This window comes from Triticum urartu, chromosome 6A (assembly GCF_056163025.1).
Source record: "Triticum urartu cultivar PI428250 chromosome 6A, HENAU_Tu73, whole genome shotgun sequence".
In the NCBI taxonomy this organism is placed as follows: Eukaryota; Viridiplantae; Streptophyta; class Magnoliopsida; order Poales; family Poaceae; genus Triticum; species Triticum urartu.
The window spans coordinates 416935221-416954560 of NC_141878.1; the positions used below are offsets into that span (position 1 = coordinate 416935221).

The following is a 19340-nucleotide window of genomic DNA, read 5'->3' on the forward strand; positions in this document are numbered from 1 at the left end:
ACAATTTTTAGCACAATAATTGTTAGCGGAAATCATACTCATCACACCCGAATTGGTGTGATTTTTTTCATGTAGAAATGTGTGCGTTAATCCGTCCATCGCACACACACCATTTTAGCAAAACGTTCGGATGTACTGAAACATTGCACACGATTTGGTTTATTTAACCTTATGTAATGCCATTATGAGCACAACATGTTTTTTGTTTAATTTAATGCATGCAAATCAAATCAAATTTAATACATGTAACTCATAGGTGTAACACTAATGTGTGTGCTCTGATGAAATCGTCTACTCGGTCGGGTTGGTCTAAGTGCACATGCAATTCCATCTTTCTGGTCTTGTGACCTACGCCATCGAGCCTTTTAACGAGGCGGACTTATAGGTATAACGACTTTCATTTAGTCATTGCAAAACTAGATTAACCTTTGCGGTCAGAATGCCCTAGATGATGCTCTCATATAGATGGGACCTGTTATGGATGTATCATTTGACGATCCTATTTAACATTTCGTACGGAAACATGTTCTCCAGGAATATCGGCCCTAGATCGGTGATGTCCCCGACAAATTAGATTGGTAGATGTACCAGTCAAAGAATGAGGGCGGAAAGTACATCTCAAGCTCACATAATATGTTAGTTTTTGCCTTAATGTCCATAAAGAAACAACATGACACTAAGGTGGTCGTGTTTTGGCTTGCACCCACATGCAATGGAGTTTTTGAGTATTCAGTTTGACAGCCTCTCTACAAGCGCCTCTCTCATTAGCAGTCACTTTGAGAATCAACTCTTGCACATGATAAGAGGGTCCTGGGCCATTTCGTCTAACAAGCCCCCCGTGATTGTTGTGTCCGCTTTGGCCTCTTCATGTTTGCCAGACTCTTCATCATGCCTGACCTCTACATCACGATCAATTTGTTCGTCATCTTCAGCATGTCCATCCTCTTGGTGTTCCATCCCTTTTTCTTCCGGCTCTCCATGCCTTATTATTCATCTGACGACCCATCATCCACTAGACCATGACTTGTCCATTTTGTATAACTAGACATGAAGCCATATGACAACAAGCGTCGATGCAACATGCATAATCTAGTGTGTACATAATCATGTTTTGGCAACTAACACACATACACCATATTGTTTTGCCACCCATTTGCACCAATCTTGCATGGCGAACTCAAAGAACTCCCTCAAACCTTCCGTGAAATTGTTTGACGCCCGTGATACAGATTTATACATTCAACTCAATGCATACCTATAAGATATAGCCAAATTAATTTGTATATTCTCAAAAGAAAGATGCAAAATCGATAATTTTGGCGTGGCCTTCGCTAAAAAGATGACATATTGAGTGCCGAAAATTTGACAAAACAAAAACAAACAGACATTTTCTTCATGAGTAACCAAATGTTGCCTTGGCTTGATGACCGGCACCAACACCACACACACGCCTGTTTCCTCACACATACTTCCTCCGTCCAAAAAAACTTGTTCCAAACTTATTAGTTACATCCGTTATGTAACATAACATTTGACAAGAGTCGTCGTCTAGTGCTATTATGTCTGACATGCAGGTCTGATGTTGTTTTGCTTGTTTGGTCACTTCCCTGTTCATAGGTTTGTTTACCTTTTGTTGCCGTAATCTGGCCCAGCTACTTTTTTGGCTAGGCTTGAGCGCTGGGAACAGTTGTTTTATTGTTTGCTTGCCTCGTTTCCAATAAAAATTGGGCGGGGGAAACCCCTTTTCTTCAAAAGAAAAATGTTACGTAAAATAACCCAATTTTCTCATTAAATTTGTGACAAACTATGCATGTCACCAGCCTGCATGAACAGCGTGATCCAGAAGTCCATCTCATCGTTGCTCGACGACGGCGATGCACTATCTGCACCGAAGGTGTCGCTGGTTTCCATCCCGGAACCGGAGCTGTTCACTGACATCGCAAGTGTCTCCGACCAGAAGCTGTCGTCAATCTGGAACTCCTCCGAGGAAGAGCTGCCCGTGTTCTCCAACGACGAAGCCATCGAGTAGTCGGTGGCACATGACGTCGAGAGGGACTGCTCCGGCGACATCGCGAGGGACTGCTCCGCCGACACCGGGTCGGAGGTCGGATCCTCGAGCGTGCTCGCAGCCACAGCAGGTTTATTGGCTTTGCACTTAGGCGCTGCCTGGCCGGACGACTTGGACGACGACTGGAGTCGCTTCTTGAGGTGTGTGTGTGCCAGACGTTCTTGATCTCGTTGTCCGTCCTGCCAGGCAGCCTGGCGGCAATGGTGGACCATCTGTTGCCGAGCATGGCATGGAGTTGGATGATGGCTTCTTCCTCCTCGCTGGTGAAGTTGCCGCGCTTGATGTCGGGGCGCAGGTAGTTGATCCACCGGAGGCGGCAGCTCTTGCCGCAGCGCAGCAGGCCAGCCTGCTTGGGTAGCGCCCGCCAGTTGCTGTGCCCGTACTGCTCGATGTGAGCGACCAGGGTCATGTCCTCCTCCGCCGTCCACGGGCCCCTCTTGAGCCCCGTCTTCTCGCAGCAAGGAGCCCTCACCATTGCTTGCTTAGTTGCTTTGCTCACTCCTCTGCACCTCTCCCGTTCTCTTTCTCGGTCGACTGTGTGATTGATGGATTGTTCAGTGTGTTTACGCTGGTCCGAAGGAAATGGCTGCCTGAGCTGCTAGGAAGAATACGGCTGGTGCTGTGTAGATTGCGGAAGGGTTGCGCTATTTGTACTCAGCGCGCGCGCGGCGAAGGCGAAAACGTGGTCAATTGGAGCAGGTTCGGAGCAGTTGCGGCCATTGGCTGACAAAACGAGGGAGAATTGAGGCGTTATATCCAAGTGGTTTTGTTCTTTTTCTATTATTTGGATGATGGAGTCCATGTAGTATACTACGTTGCTTGCTTCCTTGTTTATTGCCCGGCTTCTCTCTCTAAGTACAAAAGTTTGTAGTGTCAGGCATGCGTGTGTCCCCTGCTTTGTCGGTTTGAAAAAGTAGGAAGGTGATGTGCTTCTGGTTCCATGGTTATCTACAGTAAATTTTCGCAATTGTTTCCGGTTATTGGTGAATAAAATCATTCTCTAGCCACTAGAGAGCAGCATACTACTGTAGTTTAGTTCTTGGATAGACAGCATCATTTAACAGCTTAGCTTTCTTTCTTAGGCAGTTAGCACCCTGCTAACTCTGACTATGTTTTACTGTTGATATAATAGAAAATATAAATACATACCGTTTCCGTTGGAAACAATATAATGATAGATTTGCTGGTTTTAAAGTTGAGGAATCATATCTATACTATCGAGAAAGTTGAGGGACGAAAAATATACTTTTCTCAAATATATTTAGTTGATAGTTTCACCAATAGGAAGTGTGCACATCCGAATTACTAAATGCAAGAATTGAAAGTTTCCGAGTTGAAACTTGAGTCTTAATAACATTGAGTTCTATAATACGTTGAAAATATCATCATCATTAGGAACACCCAATGCTTGAATTATTATACAAGTTGCGAAGCGGAAATTTCGAGTTGATAGTGAATGTTCATGCTTCAGAAAGAACTAGTCATAGCTCAGCTTCAGAAAGGGTCTGGGATCGATCCCTCGACGAGTATTGCCCGGAGTCAGTCCACCACCAATGCAGCTCGTGAGTGTTACAAATATAGGTAAAAACTTTAGACTATTTATTAACGGCTTCCCTTTCTAGGTGAAGTAACTAACGATCGAACAAGTTATATCGTGTGTACGTAGTCGACCATTTTAGTGGAGCTCTTTGAACGAGCTATACCTTTTTCGTGCTTTGCCTCGGATAAAAATGGCCCAGAAAATCCTAGGATTCTCATTTACTTTCAGCCCTCCTTTCACTCTTGGTAGGAAGAGCCATATATCTCCGATAAAATAATTACTGTAATGATCTAAATGTCTCATATTTACTTTACAGAGGGAGTAGGTTGTATCTCTGCACCATTTCTAGAGTCATCGACATGGGTTTTCTTGTGCTTCCAAGTTCAAACTACCTTTTCCCCTTCGTCACATCACATCGAGTGGAAATATTAGACGAGTGCGGCTCAATCAAGTGGGATCTTGTGAGCTGATTCGGTCTTTATCAAGGCGTTGCGGATCCATGCGCCTTCGCTTGCGATCGACGCGCCGTCCAGGCCTCACTGAACAATTCAACTTAGAGAGACCCAGCGTTTACGGCTCGTTGATTGATTAAAATGATAAACTAGACCGATCAGACTGCTTTCTCATGGTCATAGACACTTCCATATTTCAATGTTTCTTGTGTTAACTTGTCGTGCCGAACGTATGAGCTGGCATGCAGATGTGACAAGATTACTACCACTGTAGCCCGGCGGCCGACGAACTGGCATTTGATCAGCTGTGTTCTACTAGTCTACAGCAACTGGCGGAACGTCTTCACATAGGCGTATATATTAAGCATATAGACGTGCGTGTGCACCCACGTATGCGTCTGTGCCGCCTTGGATTAGTGGCGGCGTTTGTAAAAAAAATTGGATGCATACTGCTACATACCACTTGATTTTCTGAATGCAGCAAATTTCTTCAGCTAATTTCCGTGGTCAAAGTAGCATAGCACGCACCAGCTTAGGTCCTTGATCTATGAGTATCTGCCCAACAAGTGGACGACGAAAGTGACCAACGAAACCTCCCGAAAATCTAGACGAGGGCCTATCAAGGATCGATCCCGGCTGCGGAAAATGACAGCGCCAACTTGCAAGAATTTAGCATCAAGCAGCTTCGCGTAGGTAGTAGCACATATGCATATGCATTGCAACAAGAAAGAAAAAGTAGCACACATGCACATGCTTTGCAACGAGAGAGAAAAAACTGTTGTACATTCAAAATTTAATACGAATGGTGTATCCAAGTACAACACTAGTATTCCTGTCCACAAAAACGCCCATCAAGTGCACGGAGGTGCACACCAAGGTTTATCGGCCTCTCATTTTCTTTAGAACGAAGACGCCAGATGCGTCCGGTTTTAAGTTAATAAAGCCCCCAACAGGCAGCGTAACATGACATAAGTCTTAATACAATACCAAAAGCCCTTCAGGCCCTCGCAAGCATGGTAGCAGTAGCATCAAGCAGCTTTGCGTAGGTAGTAGCACATATGCAAATGCGATGCAACGAGAAAGAAAAAGTAACACATATGCACATGCGTTGCAACGAGAGAGGAAAAAACTGTTGTACATTCAAATTTGTTCAAATACGCAGTGGATTATGTTGCTAGTCATGTGTTCAAATCACACCTTTGACATTTCTTTTTTAACTTTGGGTGTCGGTAGCCAGGCCCAATTTAGAGCGCGGGCTGAGGCCTAGCCGGTCGACGGCGATGCTTGGCAGACGGACAAATGAGCATACTAGACTGTGATTTTATTCTCAAAAACATGAGAGGGTTTCTGCAAAAAGACGTGACGGACCAACAATATCAATTATATTTATTAATAGGTATAGATATGTGGCATATGAGAGCAAATCGGATTGGATGGCTATGTGGATTATTGTATCTTCAGCCTAGCCTACCAGAGATCAAAGTCCAGGGTTGACGCCATCCCTCTTTACTATCTTTAGTATTAAAGGGGATAGTTGGAACATTCAGGTATCCTTCTCCAAGGATCACACCATCTCTTCAAGCCCACCATTGTTTTTTTTCTCTCCAATCCTTGTTGCTGTTCTTTTTCGCCTAGAAAACATCCACCTCTTGTTTTCGGTTTTATCCAGTGATACCCCCTGTCGGTGTCAAAACCGGCAGATCTCGGGTAGGGGGTCCAGAACTGTGCGTCTAGGATCGATGGTAACAGGAGACGGGGGACATGATGTTTACCCAGGTTCGGGCCCTTTCTATGGAGGTAAAACCCTACGTCCTGCTTGATTGATATTGATGAATATGAGTGTTACAAGAGTAGATCTATCACGAGATCGTAATGGCTAAACCCTAGAAGTCTAGCCTATGTGGATATGGTGATGAGTATATGTGTTGTCCTTTCTGGACTATCCCCTTCCGTTTATATAGACATCGAGGGGATCTAGGGTTTACATGGAGTCGGTTACATGAGAAGGAATCTTCGGTCGCCAAGCTTGCCTTCCACGCCAAGTAGAGTCCAATCCGGACATGGTGCAGTCTTCGGCCTTCATGTCTTCACAGCCCATCAGTCTGGCCCAAAGGATAATAGGCCGGACGCCCGAGAACCCCTTAGTCCAGGACTCCCTCAGTAGCCCATGAACCTGGCTTCAATGACGAGGAGTCCGGCGCGCAGATTTGTCTTCGGCATTGCAAGGCGGGTTCCCTTCTTTCCGAACTTCAAGATAGTCTTCGGATGCGATGATTGTATCCGGACCTGTCGCACAAACCATATATAACCGCATAGAGAATATATATTCTTACACGAGTCTAATCCGCTGACAGCTTTTACAACATGACATCGCGTTTGTCCGGTCGTAATTTCGAACTGTTTTTCGTCTACCGCTCCACGTTGCGAGACGCGGTTGTCATTGGCACATCTTGTCGAAGCAGAGATCGTGCCCCCCTTATTACGGGATTCTCATCAATACGGGCGTGGGTAACCCAACCGTGTCGTTTTGCACGGCTCTCGGGAATAGGCGAGTTCAAGGCGAGTGGGGAGGCACTCGATATTTGCGGTCTTTATAAGGGGATAAGGACACTCTTCCTTTACCCACACCCTTCTTCATCTCCAGTCCTTCCGTCCTTGAGCTCTAGCACCCAAGCTTTCGGCTTTTCCTCGTTCGAGAAGACACTCCAATCATGTCCGGATCAGGAGCTGGAGGCAAGTGGATGGCCTCCTCCGTTAAGGAGAAGAACAGCACGGAGCTCCGGGAGGCCGGCTATCTAGCCAAGGAGGTTGCTCACCGACTCCCGGAAAAAGGGCAGATCGTCCCTACCCCCGATCCCCACAAGAGGGTTGTGTTTCTCACATACTTCGTCCGTGGGTTGGGATTCCCTCTTCATCCATTTGTCCGTGGATTGATGTTTTACTATGGGTTGGACTTCCACGATCTGGCCCCCAACTTTATCCTCAATATCTCCGCATTCATAGTTGTGTGTGAAGCTTTTCTCCGCATCCCACCTCACTTTGGCCTATGGCTGAAGACTTTCACTGTAAAGCCAAAGGTGGTGCGCGGCCAATAGGCCGAGTGCGGAGGTGCCATGGTGGGCAGGATGCCCAATACCACCTGGCACGAAGGCTCCTTCGTAGAGATGGTGAAGGGATGGCAATCGGGGTGGTTTTATATCACCGAGCCGCGCGACGCCAACTGGGCGGTGGCTCCCAAATTCCGATCCGGAGTCCCGATGCGGCTTACCTCCTGGCAGGAGAAGGGCCTGGCCTGGGGATCTCTGGAAGAGATCACGGGGCTCCAAACATGCCTCCAGAATATGATAACCCGGAAGATCAAGCTCGTTGATGTGATCCAGGTCATGCTTGTACGCAGGATTCTTCCATGTCAGCAGTGGACCTGTTATTTGTGGGAGTTCGATCCGGCCGAGCACCAGGCGCTGCTAAGACTCTTCGGCATGACGCACGAAGATATCTGGAAGGTGCTCTTCAAGGGCAGCGAGACGCCGCCACCCTTAACCAAGATCACGGGCTCAACTTTAAGCGTCAGGCCAATTCGGCAAGCCATCAAGGTGTAGTCTTTAAGGACACACTTCGAGGAAGGATACTAAGCCTTCTTGTCAATTTCTTTTTCAGGCCTGGGTCGATCTAGCGGGACGGATTAATAGTCCGGCTCCGTTGCCCGAAGATGAAGAAGCCCCACTTCTTACTAAGATGCTATTTCCGGCGCCTTACGACGTGTCGGAGAAGAAGGTCAAAACCACGGTCAAGGGGACCAGGCGTGGGCTTCACCGAAGGAGCACCTTGGCCATCTCGTCTAACGACGAGACAGACCCCTCAACCGCCGATGACGACAACGAGGAGGGAGGCGACTCCCCTCCCGCGAGAGGAAGGGAGAAAAGGGAGGCCTCCATGAGTTTGGAGGCAGAGGCGCCCAAGAGGGGAAGAGGCTCCTTCGTGGATAACTCCGTGTGGGATGTTGATAGCAGTCCGGAGCGACCTCGTCGGACCAAGCCTCGGGCCGCCTCGTGAGTATCAGAATCAAAAAACATCCAACCTTCTCGGTTTGTAATATTGACGCATATTAAACCTTGTCGTTGCAGTCCGGCACGCGACGGCTCCCCGCGATCCTCGACGGAGGATTCGCTGGACTCAAAGGAGATGGCTAGCATGTCTCCGCCACCTTCTCATTCCATCTCACCTAAGGGTGACGACGAGGTGGCGTCCAAAAAGACTTTCCCAGGCCGGGGGTAGATTCCGGAGACCATCGGGGTGACGCCCCAGGATGACTCCTCGGCCGCCGGACATGCGGGGGAAATGTCCCCACGGGGACCGGTGACGGGGCCCGAGTTCCCTTCGGGCCTCAGCCGGGTACCATTCCAGAGATCTACATGGCTCCGGGGTCCAGCGAACGGCATTCCCCCCAAGGAGGGAATGTGCATGTTCCACACCGGTGACCTCTGTCCAACCAGAAGCACCGGATAATCTGCTGGAGGCGCTACAAGGCGCCTCTATCATGGATGAGCATCGTGTTCTTATGAACACGGTAATAGAGAAGGTTCGGTTTGTCAAAAGCGGACTGACTGAAGCCTGCACCAGCCTTCTAACGGGCTTTGAGGTGAGTAATGTGATTGTAGGAAAAATATCGTCGTATAGACAGTAGCCCCTGATGCTCTGTTTGGTGTTCGGGAGGAAAAGCCAAACAGAGGATCGAGAATAAATATCGCAGGAGTCTAACATGAGTTGTCTATGTGAATAAGCAGGTATCGCTGCAGGCTACCACTGCTCATGCTGCGGAAGTTTCTGGACTGAAGCGGAAACTCGAGCGGGCCGAGGACGAGCTCGGCCTCGTGAAGAAGCAGCTGGAAGATAGCCAAGGTATGCAGTAACCTATGGGTATATTTTGAAACAATGAGCAGCCCAGCCGGACTAAAGTGGCATAAACTTTATTAGTGGCCACGACCGAGGTGGCGGTACTTAAGAAGACATTAGCCGAGGCCGAGGACAAAGCATACACGGAACGCGCCGCACGCGAGAAGCACGAGGCCCAGGTTGCCGAGGCGCATCAACAGCTCCAGGGCGTGATCGAGAGATTTGAGTCCTTGGAGTGCGATTGTAAGGCGCGGGAGTCCGAACTGGCGAAGGCCCGCCGGAGCGCACAGGATGCACGAGCCGAAGCCCAGGACGCTCTCCAGGAGATTCAGGCAGCTAAGAAGATTACAGCGGGTAAATCTTTCGCCCTGCATAGCAAGTGTGTGTAAGAAACGTTCCTTGTACTTTTCCGAATTCGGGTTTTCCAGGGACGTTTACGGATCTTCCGCGCAGTATATCGGATGCTGCTGAGTATTACAGAGCCGAAGAAGGAATGTCTACAGAGAAGCTATTCTGGTCCCAGTATCTTGGACCCGAACATCTGTTGCCCTTCATTGACCAGCTGAAGCAGTTGGTCGAGCTGCACAAGTCGGCGGAGCTAGCCATGAAGGACCTGATAGTCCGGCTGTGGCCTGTCGAGCCTGTACCTAGCAGCTATTTCGGACTTGTAAAGCGGCTTGTTAACGCCTATCCGCGGTTTGAAACCGTGAAGCGGTCGGTCTGCATCGAAGGTGCGCATATGGCCTTTGCCCGCGTCAAGACGCATTAGGCAAAGTTGGATGCCAAGAAGCTGATGACCGAGGGACCGCTGGAGGGCAAGGAGCATCGTCGACCCGAGCTCTATTTTGACGGCGTCTTGGAGGGGTCCCGCCTTGTGGCGGAACAATGTTCGAAGGATATCATTTTCCCATGAGAACATTTGTATTATATTGTCCTCTAATATGGAGCGGTGATGTTATATATGTATTATAATGCTTATGATTTATTTTTACCTCTTGTGCGTCCGTTTATGAAATCTGAGGGTTGACCAGTCGTCGGCTTCTGCCCCCACGTAGATAGTATGGGGGTGTTCGGGGTAAATCTAAACACTCTTTGCTCCACATTCTGGTCCTTAAAGAAGGTGTTTAGCGCAACGAACAAGGCAATCAGACTATGTGGCCTTTACCGCCCTCACTTAGCCATAGGAGTTTGACAATTAAAAAGTTTGGCGAAGCCCCTGGTATTCGGAAGGCCGAACTAGGGGCGCTATACACGCCTAATCGGAGGGACCATTTCTTCGCGCGAAGCGGAAAAAATCTCTAACGGTTTGGAACCTCTCGAACAGCTGACCGGCTCTCGCCGCATCATGACAGTCAGTTTTCGGCTTTCTCTACTGAGGTGCTCGTCCGGAAGAATCGGGACACAATGGCAGTAGTTCTCCCTTTACTACCCTAGCCAATATAGCGGAACGTAAGGTAGTAAGCACAGGAGCCGGGCAACCCAGCTATTGACCAAAGACATGATTCGGAGCCGATGCATATAATGCTATAAGTTCAGGGTGCCGAACTATACTATAAAAGTGTTTGGACTTTTTATTGCCGTACTGTTGGGTGTAATGAAGCCCCTGGCGCAGTAATACGTACCATGGTGTACATGTGCAATAAGTAATATGTACAAAGATGAGAAAATAGGAAAATTAGGTAATAAGCTGACGCCACCATTCATTCACCATCGTGATGTAATTGGTACGTCAAGGCGTACTTTGTGCAAATAATGCGATAAGCAAGTAAAGCTATTTATCATGCCGTAACCAAGGGCGGGCTGCGTGAGGGTATGTAAAACAAGTATGGCGATCGTTAATAGAGACGTCCTGGGGGTTCCTTTGTATGCCAGAGCTCCTTGCCTCCTTGGTGTGTTCTGCAAACGAGTCGTTCGCATAGACCTCGAAAAGAGAAAAAACTCGTAATAAAAAGCAAAAGTAAAGGCGTGTGAATCCCGGTGTCGGTCAAGCCATACAGTGGATTGCGGGTGAGTTATGCCTTCGTCGATTCCCATGGTGTTTTGAGTGTGTAGTTTATGTACGCGCGGTATTAGTGCCATTGCCTCATCGGGGCTGGGACGGAGGTCATATTGCTAATTCGGCTCTTGTCAAGCCGAGCTGTCCTGCTGTAGTGTGGTCCGGGCCCTCTTGATGATGTCCAGGGGCTCGACAGTCGGATTGTAATGCTGCTTGAGAAGGCCGCTTTCCACCTCTGCTGCTAGGGCACAGTGTGCTCCTCTGTATGGAGGGAGCGTTCCGTGTTTCCATTTACTGTAATGATGCCACGTGGGCCGGGCATCTTTAGCTTGAGATAAGTGTAATGTGGTACCGCATTGAATCTAGCGAATGTGGTTCGTCCGAGCAGGGCGTGATAGCCGCTACGAAATGGGACGATATCGAAGATTAGTTCTTCGCTTCAGAAGTTATCCGGGGAACCGAAGACCACCTCCAGCGTGATCGAGCCCGTACAACGGGCCTCTACGCCTGGTATGACTCCTTTAAAGGTAGTTATCGTGGGTTTGATTCGTGAGGGATTAATGCCCATCTTGCGTACTGTATTCTGATAGAGCAGCTTGAGGCTGCTACCACCGTCCATTAGGACTCGTGTCATGTGAAATCCGTTGATGATTGGGTCGGGTACCAACGCGCCTGAACCGCCATGACGGATGCTAGTTGGATGATCACAACGATCAAAGGTGATCGGGACTGACGACCATGGGTTAAATTTTGGGGCGACTGGCTCTACCGCATAAACGTCCCTGAGTGCGCGCTTGCGCTCCCTTTTGGGGATGTGTATGGCGTATATCATGTTCACTGTTTTGACTTTAGGCGGGAATTTCTTCTGTCCCCTAGTGTTCGGCTGCCGGGGCTCCTCGTCCTCATCCTTGCTCTGTGATTCCCCTTCCTTGTTTACACTATTTACCTTGCTAGCTTGCTTAAAGACCCGACAATCTCTGTTAGTATGGTTGGCCGGTTTGTCTGGGGTGCCATGTATCTGGCACGGACGGTCGAGTATGCGGTACAACCTGGATGGTCCTCTGCCGTTCCTTTTATAGGGCTTCTTTCGCTGGCCGGACTTGCAGCCATTGAATCCGGCGTGAATGGTAGTGTCATCGGTGTTATTGCTTCGGCATTTGTGTCTATTGCGTTGGAGCTTGCTGGTGCTGCTTTTGGCCTCAGAGGGGCCTGCTTCGTTGGCTGTGTTTGTACTGCGAGCCAGCCAACTGTCCTCTCCCGCACAAAAGCGGGTCATAAGTGTCGCGAGGGCTGCCATGGACGTCGGCTTTTCTTGGCCGAGGTGGCGGGCGAGCCATTCGTCACGGATGCTATGTTTAAAGGCCGCTAAAGCTCCGGCATCTGGATAGTCAACGATCTGGTTCTTTTTTATTAGGAACCTAGTCCAGAACTTTCTGGCTGATTCTCCAGGTTGTTGAACTATGTGGCTTAAGTCATCGGCATCGGGTGGCCGGACATATGTGCCTTGGAAGTTGACTTGGAAGGCTTCTTCCAAGTCCTCGCAGCTGCCGATAGAGTTCTCGGGCAGACTATTTAGCCAGTGTCGAGCTGATCCTTTGAGCTTTAATGAGAGGTATTTGATGGCATGGAGGTCATCTCCTCGGGCCATGTGTATGTGAAGAATAAAATCTTCGATCCACACTGCAGGGTCGGTTCTGCCGTCGTATGATTCAATATTGACAGGCTTGAACCCCTCCAGGAATTCGTGATCCAGCACCTCGTCTGTGAAGCAGAGAGGGTGTGCGGCACCTCTATAGCGGGCCGCGTTACAGCGTATCTCCGACGACGTCCATCTGTGGTTATCGGCCCGGGTGTGATTAAGTTTGTCGCATCCGAATAGGTAGCTGTCGTCCCGAGTATGGAAACGTCCTCGCGGTCGGTATATAGATCTGTTGTGTCCTTCTCTATTGTCCAATTCTTGTCGAAGATCGTATGTATGGTCCCGAGCTGGTCTGTCCCTGTTTTTGAGAGGCGGTGGGGCGGGCTGCTGTTCGGCCTGAGTTGTCGCTTTATCCCGACCGTAGGGTGGCCATTCAGCCGCCCTGTCCCGGCCACGTGGTGGTCGGTCCGCATTACGCGAGGGAGATATGTGCTTCGGCGCCTCCTCATCGAATTGAGGTAGCAGTCTGCGTTTCAGGTAGCTCTTGGCTGGGCAGTTAAGGTCGTATTCCTCAGCTGTCAGGACATCTGTCCATCTGTCGACGAGCAGGTCTTGTTCAACTTGAAACGGGCAACACAATGTAACTGAAATCATGAGTGTGCAATTCATACGGTGGGCTGGCTTCAGTGTTTCATTGCCAATGTCAAGCAATCAAGTCCGCGCATTATTTGCGGAGAGCCTATTCAAATCAAGAACATGTTAATTTCTTCCTCTATATGCGTGTATATTACCATTGTGTTTGCAATGCACACAACCACGAACATTTAGCATCAGGATCATAATAGTCACATGATACCATACTCATCAAAAGGTTCTCATCTTATCTGGCCTCAGTTTCGCTTCAGATTCTCGAAGATAGGTCTGGTGGCCAGGGCGCACCTCAGACGGCCTCCAATACGACATGCATGGGAAGCAAACGATGACCACTCCGGCATGGCCCTCCTACGCTATCCAAGGACGACAGGTAAGAAATCTCCCTCCTGGCGGTGATTCGGATTATTTGGGTGGGGGCGCAACCTTGGTCTATTGCTGTGGAGCTCAAGAAGAGAAGGGTTATGAAGGCTTCACAACACGTCTAGCCGACGTCGAGTTCATGTGTCAAGCTCGTTCATACACATCAAGGTAGTTGTGGCATGGCTACCCCAGGTTGTCTCCTTCGGTGCAACAAACCTTGGGGTTGGGCTGCAGTGCCTCGGGATGGTAGAGACGAGGAATTTCTTGCCTTGGTGGTGGCACATCACGTGGGATCGGGAGGAGGATGCGACGGCAGGATACAAGCAGTCAAAGAAATATACAGCAGCAGCGCCTTGGTTAGATATTTGGGGACGAGGACCGCCAAGTCGAGGAAGAAGTGTAAGACGCGTGTGGGATGAATGGAAGGAGAGAAATCAGCGGAGTTGTCCTTTCTACCGTGCGTGTGAGTGGGGAAATAACGAAGGTGAGCAAACGAACAACAAACTGACCATCACGACCGCAGACTCCCCCTCTAGGAGCTAACGGAGTGTTCACGTGTCAACCTCGTTCCTGCACATCAAGGAAGTTGTTGCATGGCTACCCAATGTTATCTCCTCCGGCGCAACAAACCTTGGGTTGGGGTGCAGCACCTCGCGATGGTGGAGACCAGACATGTCCTGCCTTGGTGGCGAGACATCACATCGGATTAGGAGGAGGATGAAGTGGCAGGGGACAAGCAGACGAAGAATATAGAGCGACAACTCCTTGGTTGGATATTTGGGGATGGGGACCGCGAGGTCATGGAAGAAGTGGAGGACATGTGTGGGATGAACCAAAGTAGAGAAATCAGCGGAACTCTGCTTCCTTTCGTGCGTGTGAGAGGGGAAGCGACGAAGGAAAGTGTGCGAACGAACAAACGACAAACCGACCATCATGATCGCAAACTCCAGCTTTAGGAGTGGAGATAGTTTTGATTCTGTTTTTTCACTGCAAAAACCGATTCTGCAAAGGAGATGTTTGGTTCGATATTTCCTCAAATAGAGTGCATCCGTGTGTGTCCTCCTTGCATGCATCCCCGCCGCCACCATGTACATGATACGTCTACAACGCATCTATAATTTTTAATTGTTCCATGCTATTATAGTATCAACCTTGGATATTTTATATGCAAGATTGTACCATTTTTGGGACAAAGTTATAAACTTAGTGCCAAGTGCCAGTTGCTGTTTTTTGCCTGTTTTTGGTTTCCATGAAATCAGTACCAAATGAAGTCCAAATGCCACGAAACTTTTTGACAATTTTTTTGGACATAGGACAACCTGGAAGCTTCGAGAGAGGGACAGAAGATGAAGGAGTAGGCCACATGGCACATGTGCGCGCCCTTGGGGGAGGGGCGCCCATGTGGCTTGTGGGCCCCTCGTTCCTCTATTTAACCTAATTCCGTCTCTATAAATTCTCTAAAATACAGAAACTAACAGAGAGCCACCCGAAATACTTTTTCCATCCCCGCAAGCCTCTGTTCTTGCGAAATCCCATCTGGTGGCATTTTCCGGTACTCTGTCGGAGGGGGAGTCGATCACAGAGGGCCTCTACATCAACCTTGCTTCCCTTCTAATGATGTGCAAGTAGTTTACCATGGACATACGGTCCATAGCTAGTAGCTAGATGGCTTCTTCTCTCTCTTTCATCTTCAATGTAATGTTCTCCTCGATGTTCTTGAAGAACTATTCGATGTAATCCTTTTTTGTAGTGTGTTTGTTGGGATCCAATGAATTATGAGTTCATGATCAGATTATCTATGAATATTATTTGAGTCTTCTCTAAAATCTTTTATGCATGATTATTATAGCTTTTTATTTCTCTTCAATCTATTGATTTGGTTTGGCCAACTATATTGATTTATCTTACAATGGGAGAGGTGCTTTGTGATGGGTTCAGTCTTGCGATGATCTATATCCCAGTGACAGAAGGGGACAAGACATGTATTTATATTGTTGCCATTAAGGATAAAACGATGGGGTTTATTCACATTGATTGAGTCTACATTATCTACATCATGTCATCTTGGTGAAAGCATTACTCCGTTCTTCATGAACTTAATACTCTAGATGCATGTTGGATAGTGGTCGATGTGTGGAGTAATATTAGTAGATGCAGACAGGAGTCGGTCTACTTGTCTCGGATGTGATGCCTATATATAGGATCATTGCCTTGGATATCTTCATAACTATCTATGTTTCTATCAGTTTCCCAACAGTAATTTGTTTACCCACCATATGTTCTTTGTTCGAGAGGGAAGCCTCGAGTGATAGCTATGGACCCTAGGTCTATCTTTATTATATATAAAATCCAAAAATACCTTGCTTCAATTTATTTACCATTATTTTATTTTGTGTTTTTGTTTATCTATCTATCACTAAGAGATTTGATCCTTGGAATTAACCATCAAGGGATTGACAACCCCCTATTTGCGTTAGGTGCAAGTATTTATTGTTTTCTATCTAGGTGTTGTTCATGAGGTCTTGCGTGGTTCTCCTACTGGAGTGATAACATTGGTTCTTAACCGAGGTAAATACTTATCTCTAATATACTGCATCATCCTCTCCTCTTCGAGGAAATCACAACGCAACTCAGAAGTAGCAACCATCTCCATCATCATGATCATCCACATCCTTATCATCTGCAACATCAAGAACCCTAGTGGATCCTTCGGTGTATAGATTGAATCATTCATCCATGTATTCCACCACCATCCTCATGATGCTTGTTATTCTTATGTGTGAATAGATCCCTAGTTCTTGAGGATATGGATAAACCTTGGTATGTGTACAATCTGAAACGTATAATGTGGATAAGAGATCGCCTGTAGAATGCTTAGTTTAATAACTTCGTGAATGTTGTGAAGGGGCCACTCAACATTTGTGCCTTTGTAGGCCACAAAGTATATCACTGTCTTTGCATATGTTTAGAATGTGGAGGTAATTCGAGGTGATAGTAAAAGCCAACGGCTCTTAACCTTTACAAATGACCGGGGATCATGAAGAACCCTTACTGAGGCCACGTCCACGGGGTAAACCCTTAGTTGTCATGACATGTAACCCTCTGGGGAGACTATGACGGTGGCATGCGTGGCATGAAGTATACCACTAGTAGAACGTGTTCTGTACCTGGCTCCTCCCAACATAATCGTCAACAGTGGCTCAAGTATCCACTCCATGCTATGACTATGCATAGTAGTACTAGAAACATACCAACGGGGATTCCAGATTCCCTGAGAACTCCTTTCTAATTATGTTGCTTCACCGTTCCTTACTGTCCTTGCCTCATTTTATTTTCATGCTATTTAGTTGCACGTCACCATTTTGCTCATTCCTTATTTTAATCCGCCCTCACTCTGCTTCAAGTCTACAATTATCTGTAGGCAGAAAGCTAAATAATTCTTTACAATAGGCAAAAATCCTAATTCTTGTGCTCCATGTGGGATCAATACTCTTACTTCGATAATGCTACAACCAAACCCTATGCACCTGGAGGCTATCAAGCTTTTTCCGGCGCCGTTGTTGGGGAGCTGAGCGCTTTTGGGCCTTGCCTTGAGTTTTGAGTTATTTTGTGAGCTAACGATTTCTGCAGACGAAGAGTAGCCATGGTCTTACAAGAACAAGTTTATCAGGTAGGTGTTGAGTAAGTAGCAGGACTGGCTCGAGGAGAGAACTACATAACCATTGGTCCTGACCTACCTAGCAAAATATATGAGATAAACCCTCAGTTAATTGCTATGATAAAATAAAATGTATTCCGAGGTGATGCAATTGAATGCCCTTATGAGCATATTGAAAATTTTGATCTTGCATGCGGAACTCTTCAGTTGCAGGAGTTAACCAATGACGAGCTCAAAGCAGAAGTATTTCCCCATTGTCTCTAGGGAGCAACTAAAAAATTGCTAAGATGTTCGGATATAAATACATTGAGTAGATGGACAAAATTAAGGGCTGCTTTTTCTTCTCATTATTGTCCTCAAGGAAAGCTATACAATCAAGAGGAATATAAGAAACTTTGGACAACGAGAAGGTAAGAAACTAGTGGAGGCATATATAAGGTATTGTGAAATACTTCTAGCTTTCCCTGAACATCATTATCCAAACTTTTTCATAGTCAATTTGTTTGATGGTGGGATTAATCCACAAAGTAAACAAGCTTTAGATCTTGCCTGTAAAGGTTCCTTTTTGGGAACTGAGATATGAGATGCGTGGAACTTACTTGACAAGATGAGGTACAATGCTGAGAATTGGTACCTTTGTTCGAAGGAAAAGAGTAAAGTTGATATTGTTTATGATAGCATTAAATATTTTCTTAGAACTTTGAAAGTAAAAAAACTTACGCCATGAGCTAAATGTTGCAAGTGACCTCATGTTGCATGTCTTGAAAGATTTTTCTAAGTTCTTAAACTTGCCAAAAGAGAAGTATCTAAAATTCAGCAGGGAGTCTAAGGCTATTCGCATGGTGGAAGCTATAAAGAAAAATAATACTCCGCCCGAGAAGAGAAAGGAAGCTTATTGCAAGCCCAATGATAAAAAATTGGTAGGAAAACCATTAGAAAAGGATAAGAAGATAGTCATGATGGAAAAATGTGGGATTCCACCCTATGTCAATATAGTAAAAATAACTTGCTATACCTATACCAGTGTTGAATAAAGAAGTCTATTTGGATAGGGATACTACTTCTTATCTCAAAGGGTGTACTAAAGGAAAAAATGTGGGTAAGCAAATTTTATCGTGTTCTTTTGGATGTAAGTCATCTTTGGGTTACGTGACCCCGGTTCACCAGTTAATATTATTCCTTATGGTCTTTATGCTAAAATTTAGGATCAAATTGCTCCTTGTACCCTTGAACCTACTGACGTTATTATCAAGCTTGTAGACAAAACCGAAAGGAAACCCTGTGGAATTCTCAAAGATGCCAACATAATAATAGGCCCTCTCATTTATCCCATTGACATTTATGTACTAATGATCTGTGAGGATAAATATTGCCTAATTGTTTTTGGAACCTCCTTTTTGAATGTTGCAGGATCCTACATAAAGAAGAAATCCATCTCCATGAAGTGGGGAGATGAGATGGTAAAATTCCCTTTCCTCTGTATTTTAAGTAAGTCGTATGAAGAGGAAGCTCAGGATAATGAGAAGCAAGAACTAAATCAACTGGCTGAAATCCATCTTCAAACACCAGAGGATGAAATTGAGTGGGTGTTGGTGAGTCCAGGATCCTTATATGAAGATGAAGAGAAAGCGGAGATCGAAATGATAATGGATGCTACACCAATAGTATGCCTACGCCTTGATAAAATATATGAAGCCCTCAAAAGAAAGGAAGATGAGGAGTTACCTCCTCCTGCTTTGAAACCACCACCCAAGGGGTTGCGGTATGAGTTTATGGATAATACAGAAAGATATCCTATTATTGTTAATGCTGACCTTTTAGGTAAAGAGAAAGAAAAGCTCTTATCAGTACTGAGTAATCATCGAAAAGCTTTGGGTTATTCAATCCGGGATGTAAAAGGGATACATCCTTCTATATATTCTCATGCCATACGCTACTGCAAGATGGTCCAAAAGCGACACTGCAATCAGAGATCCTTCGAGGAAACTGTATGTGATGCATTAATCACAAACGGTGATGTAAAAAACCCGTCGAAATGACATGAAACGTTTGCGGTGGCGGAGACATCAAACACGATTCA

At 46.6% G+C, this 19340-nt stretch overlaps 1 pseudogene; it reads right to left on the reverse strand.

Moving 5' to 3' along the window:
* Nucleotides 1-1475: 1475 nt before the first annotated feature.
* On the reverse strand, nucleotides 1476-2683 carry LOC125513804 (transcription factor MYB30 pseudogene; annotated as a pseudogene).
* Nucleotides 2684-19340: the final 16657 nt, after the last annotated feature.